Source organism: Cygnus olor, chromosome 2, assembly GCF_009769625.2.
Source record: "Cygnus olor isolate bCygOlo1 chromosome 2, bCygOlo1.pri.v2, whole genome shotgun sequence".
Classification (NCBI taxonomy): Eukaryota; Metazoa; Chordata; class Aves; order Anseriformes; family Anatidae; genus Cygnus; species Cygnus olor.
This window is the reverse complement of record NC_049170.1, coordinates 67,822,555-67,828,420: the sequence shown is the minus strand read 5'-3', so window position 1 is coordinate 67,828,420 and position 5,866 is coordinate 67,822,555.

The following is a 5,866-nucleotide window of genomic DNA, read 5'->3' as shown; positions in this document are numbered from 1 at the left end:
CTGTCTTCTGGTACAGGTTGATATACATGAAGACATGTACTTATTTTTAATCTCTGAAAACGTATTTGATCATAAAGCTATTGACCTCATACTTTTAACAATTTTAGCGCTTATGAATATTAGCTAGATATGTGGTTACTCAGGTTTTGTTGTGACTGCTCACTAACTCTTAGTTTCTGTGACAGTAACTGAGGCCATTCTGCAAACACAGACAAGTCTGCCTTACATCAAAATATCAGCACTGCATTCAGACTGTATTTTATGCAGGGAAAGGTTATTTCAGAATGCTCTAGGAACTTCTTACTAAAGTTTAAGCTGTTGTATATTGATCTCTTTATTATTTGTAAGGGCTTTCACTTTCTATAGGTCTGATATTAGGAATCAAAATGATTTTTGTATGGCAGAGCAGTGACTTCAGAAATATGCTTTGGAGTGCCTTGTCCTGTTAGGGAGAGAGTGATCCATTCTACTACCTCAGTGCCTTTTAGGCTTTCTGAGTTTTAGCATGTACCCTTGTGGAGCATAACGTTTCTTTGGTGCAGACGCTTGAGTCTCTACTCTCTACAGATGGTTGCCTCTCCTTTTGGAAGCGGCAGCTGTGCAGTGCTAAGAACTCTAAAGTGATTTTTCATTCCACTAAGAGATTGGTGTATTTACTGTCTGCTATTGATTATTAGTTAATCTTACACTTTTTCCCTCAAGGACAAAGAAATAATCTTTCTGGAGTTTCTGTTTTGCTCTGTGACCAGGGAAGGAAAAGCTGTGGTGTTGCTGATTGAAGAGGCTGTTCATTTTTGAATCAGAGTGCATTTGTTTTCATTTTATAGCTCAGGTACATCCCAGAAAGATTTATTATGAGGTAAAATGTAGTGAAAATTGCCAGGTTGATGACCCTAGTGACCAGTTTTGCTGTTCACCTGCAGAACAGTTGCAACAAAGGCACATGATGTTCCAGAGATCTCCTTCCCTGTTTGAAAGAAGAGCTTTTTGGTTGTACGGCATGCTTGAGCACCCGTAGTCTGTTTAGGCAATCAGAGAAATGAGCACTAGCTGCTGTTGTTGGGTACTCTCCACTGAAATCATATCTGGCTTCTGCACTGCTCTAGCTTTGGACGTTTTCAGTTGGTGCTAACAGCAGAGTCAGTGTAAGAAATGTCATCTGCTGGGCAATTCACAAAAGCAACCATTTTATTTTGCTTGTCCTACCGTGCTGAACAGCCAATGAATGGCAAAGATGACAGTTTCACGGTGGGCTACATCTACATTAGTGATTTAGAGAGGAAGAAGAGCCCTCAGGACAGAAATTTGTTTTTACAGCAGAGGGAATTATCTCCCAAACAACAAAGTCAGGTTAGTTCATGAGGAGCTAAATTGAGCATGCTGAACATTCTATGCTTTTGTATACTAATCCTGGTGCTCCTACTGACTGCAAAGGCTCCTCACTGGCTCCCCGTGGACCTGTTCTCTCTGGGTTCACTCTCATGTCCCCTGGCCACTCGGTGGGTGAAAAGCTGTGTGTAATGGGGCTGAGAGATGCATATGCTGCTGAGAGGGTGAGCAGGTAAAACGCTGGGCCAGTGTTGACAGGTCAAACACAACTGAGGAAGGTTATGTTTTGCAGCAGCCCTTTTCCTCCCAAGAAATACTCTGTTGGCTCTTTGCGCGATCTATCCAGCCATCAATTTATATGGAACTTTCAGAAACATAAGAACCTTTAAGATTTCTGTCACTGTCAAATTTGCTTGAAATAAGCTAGGAAGTCCAAAGGTTCAAAAAGGGAAAATGGACTGATGAGCAGAGACTACTGAAGTTTTTGTTCATTAAACAACAGTAGGCTTAAAAGAAAAACTAAAAAATATGTATATAAAAAGGAAGGGAAAAAAAAGGGAGTGAAACTAAAAGTACAGACTTAATTACTAGTAATCTTCTTGTCCAAAATTATTTTTGAGCTGCACTCTATATTTAATTATGACAAGAAATTAGTGAAAAGAAATAATTTGCAATATTTCCTGTAGATTTTGTGCAAAGACGGTGATCAAACCATATATTCTACGGCCTGAGAAAGATAAAAGCAAGCCTGAACAGCTTGATGCAGTATTTTAATCTCATATATATGAAAAACAAATCATTACCCATAATTATGAAGTACAATAAAGAATAACAAGCATTTCTATTTCTATAGTTGTGGGCTTTATTTATTTATTTATTTATTTATTGTTTTGTTATTTTGTGAGTGTGGGCTTTTTGTTTTTATTTTTTTCACATAAGTGATGGTTTTAAAGGGCTTTTAATTACATACTTGCAATATACACTAAGAAAGCTGGTAGCTCACTTGCATCTAGCAGCATCTCACACATAGTTGAGAACTTTGAAAGGAGTTTTTCTTTCCTCCCCTCTACTGTCTTGAAAAACTGAATTTGGTAGACCTTCTGTTTGACATTCCTGGAGACTGAAATACTTTATTTTCTGACAAACAGCAAGTTATCCCACCTTTTCTTACCCCTGTGCCCCAGCTCTCCTTTGAGCATAGGGAAATCCCCATAGTGCTTAGGACTGTCCCAGCTCTGCTCTTTTCTTTAACTAACACAGGTTACTGATGAGATTGTAACTGAACTGGACAGTCTTGAAAATCCCATCCCTTATCATCAGCCCTGTGCTAAAAGTATGTAGGGAAGCAATGCTATTCCTTTGACCAGAAACTCTAAGAATATACTAGAGGGAAAAAAACAAAAACAAACGCATATATATATATTTATATATGTGTCCAGAACACAGAATATTTCCCTAATCCTGACTAAGGTCTTAACTCCCATTCTCATTCCATTTTATACCTTTGACATCACGGGATTCTGCTCGTGTCAAGCAGAAGGAAATTGACCATGTAGTGCTCACTGGCAGGTCAAGGATAAAATGGGCTGTGCATCAAGATGTATGAGCAGTAAAGATACCCATTTCCCCTTTAGCCCACTTATTTATTAGTGGTGGATTCTAGTTCAGTATAGAATATTAATAAGCAGAAGGCCTCAAGACATTTACTCAGGGAAATTCTTCCAAAAACAAAATCTGCTTTTCTTTGCAAGGACATTAAACATAACATTCAGCAGAAGATTCAGCGATTCTTTTGGACAGAATTTCCAGTCCCTATGACACAGCACCTAGCAGTAGTGGCTAGAACCAGCAAAGCCGTGAAACCTCTTGAGACATCATGAATTAAGTGCACATCTGTGAGTTAGGAGCATATTTACAGCGATGGAACAAGGGGCTGAAGACAGCCCTTTCTGCTTAGTGTTTTTGACTAGAGTGCATGAACTCCAGATGATGTGCTAGAAAACGAACCACCTGGCTATTTAGCCCATTCCCTTTTCCCCTTTTCCTCTCACCATCCACAGCACCTGTGCTTCCAGCTGTGCAGGCGAGAAACTCTTCCAGCCAGCCCAGCTAGGATTCTGCATAGGTCAGCACTACCTGTGTAATTATTACATCTCTCTCTCTTTTTGTAGAGTAGGAACAAATGTTTTATATATTTGCTGTGCAAGCCCACTTTTCTTGTAGCAGAGATGTTTCTAGGCAGATCTTTCTGGGCTGAGTGATTTTTCTCATTAGTTTAGCAAGACATTTTCACATCTGTCTTAGCACTGGCCCCACATAGCCCTGGATGTGCCTGAACTCTCTGAGCTCCTCATGTTCAACGTGAAAGTTCCCAGGCTGCAGCTGTGACCAAGCACTGATTTTGGACATCTAGCCACACTGCAAGAGCCATGGGAGACTTAATGTGGGAGGCAGCCCTTGAGTACATAAAAAGATAAAGCTGTTCCCACAGGACAGCTAGAGCTATGAGTGCACAGCTGATGAGTCAGAACAGGCAGGCCCTGCATCTATGTATGTGGCTGTTACCACATTGCAGGGTTATGGAGGATGTTATCCTCTTTTCCTCAACTTATAGCCAGGAAACTACACAGAAAAGTGAGCACCTACTTTGTGAGTCTGGCAGCCAGAGAGATCCCAGCCAAAGATACTACCATACTGCATCTTATTAATAATCCTGATGTGACTACTTGTGATGCTTTTGTTTGATAAGGAAATAGGAGATGTGCCCTGTACTCAATTTTTCTTGGTGTACTACTTAATTCTATGCAGTTTGTGTGTTTTTCAATCTTATTCTTAGGTATCTAATTCATTCTGTGTACTGAATGAAGAGATGAGGGAGAGGGAAAATCAGGAGTGTAAATACATGTACTTGTGGACTATGTTAAATCATCTAAAATAACACTATTTAAGTATCTTGCCTGGCACAGGTTATCTGTTATAGCCACTAACTGTGTATGAATGTTCCACAAACCTAGGGATGTCTAAAATGATCACAGAATCATGGAAAGGTGGAGGTGGGCAGGGACCTCTGGAGGTCACCTGGTCCAACCCCTGTTGAAGCAGGTACACCCAGAGCAGGATGCCCAGGACTATGTCCTGTTAAAGATCTCTGAGGAGGGAGACTCCACAACCTCTCAGGACAAAAATGGTGGTAGATGCTTACATCCGGACACCTGGAACCCACTGTGGAGGTCTGTATCTCTGCTCTGGATTTATCTTCTGAGGCTTAAAGTTACTTACTGTGGGATATGGTAGGCAAGTCCTCATGTCTTTCTTGGATAGAGCCTTAACTGCCAAGGTACTCCTGCTAATAAGGGTAGCATGACCCTCAAGTCCATCAGGTATACTCCAGTGAAGCACCTACTGCTCAGAGTAATGAAATTTCTCATTTAATAAAAATATCTGACCATCAGCCAAAAAAAATTAGCTGATTTAAATATCCTTCTGCAGTGCCTTCAACAGCTACTGGCTTCATGATATCATTTACATCTCTAGTCAAGTCTCCTTATTAGGACTATTTCTGTCCTGAGGTTCTTGAAGAAAACAGCTTTGTTTTCCCAGGGAGAGGCTGCTGCATTAAGCAGAGGAGCGTAATGCTCGGTGGCTGCAGTGTCTAACAAGCACTATGAGAAGCACAGTGTTTAGGCAAGGGAAAAAAGTTCAACGTGCCATGGAAGGCAAACAGAGCTCATACAAACTTTTAGTTTAGTAGACAATCAGAGGAATTGAATACAGACTTTGGGTTTTATTTATTTTTGTTTGTTTTTAAACTTAACCCACGTGCATCACTGATAGATTTTTAAAAATGTTTTAGGAAACATTTTCAGAGGTTGTGAATAACAACAAGAGCGAGTGAATTATTGGGTTTTACTCAAGTGAATATTTGCAATGCTGCTTTATTGTGTAGATACTCCTGCATCCATGCATTACTTTTCAATTTAATTTTAGTATAAATTAACTTACTCCGTGGAACAAATAAGTGGCTTTAAAGATAATAAAACTCCTAAAAGAATTAAGATTAGAAAGTAATGCTATCAGTGACAAAGCTAATTAATGTCTTTTTATCACCACAAACTAGTGAACTATAACCAGAATAATTGGCCTAAATAGAATATACTGTTTCTGTAGCCAGGTGTCCTTTACTCTGCTTTACATTAATTACTCCAAGGTTTTGTTCTGGTCAAATAAAATTTGGATGCCTTGTCCACCTCTTTTCTGAAAGCCTGAGCAAATGTCAGGTGTGCTGCTTTGAGAAGTCAGAAAGGGTAAATCTGCAGCAGACAAGATAAGGAGACAAAGAGAAGGTAAATACAGAGACGAGGATAATTGCCACTGTGGATGATTTTCAGCTGGCTCCAGAAAGAGTCAGGCAGGATATTCCCAGGGAAAAGGAACTTGACTTTCCAGAAGGACAAAATGCTTGGGTTGGAAGCTATACTCGTGTTTTGTTAGTGTACCTGATCAACCTGATTAACTCAGGTTTGCTGGGAGAAAATGA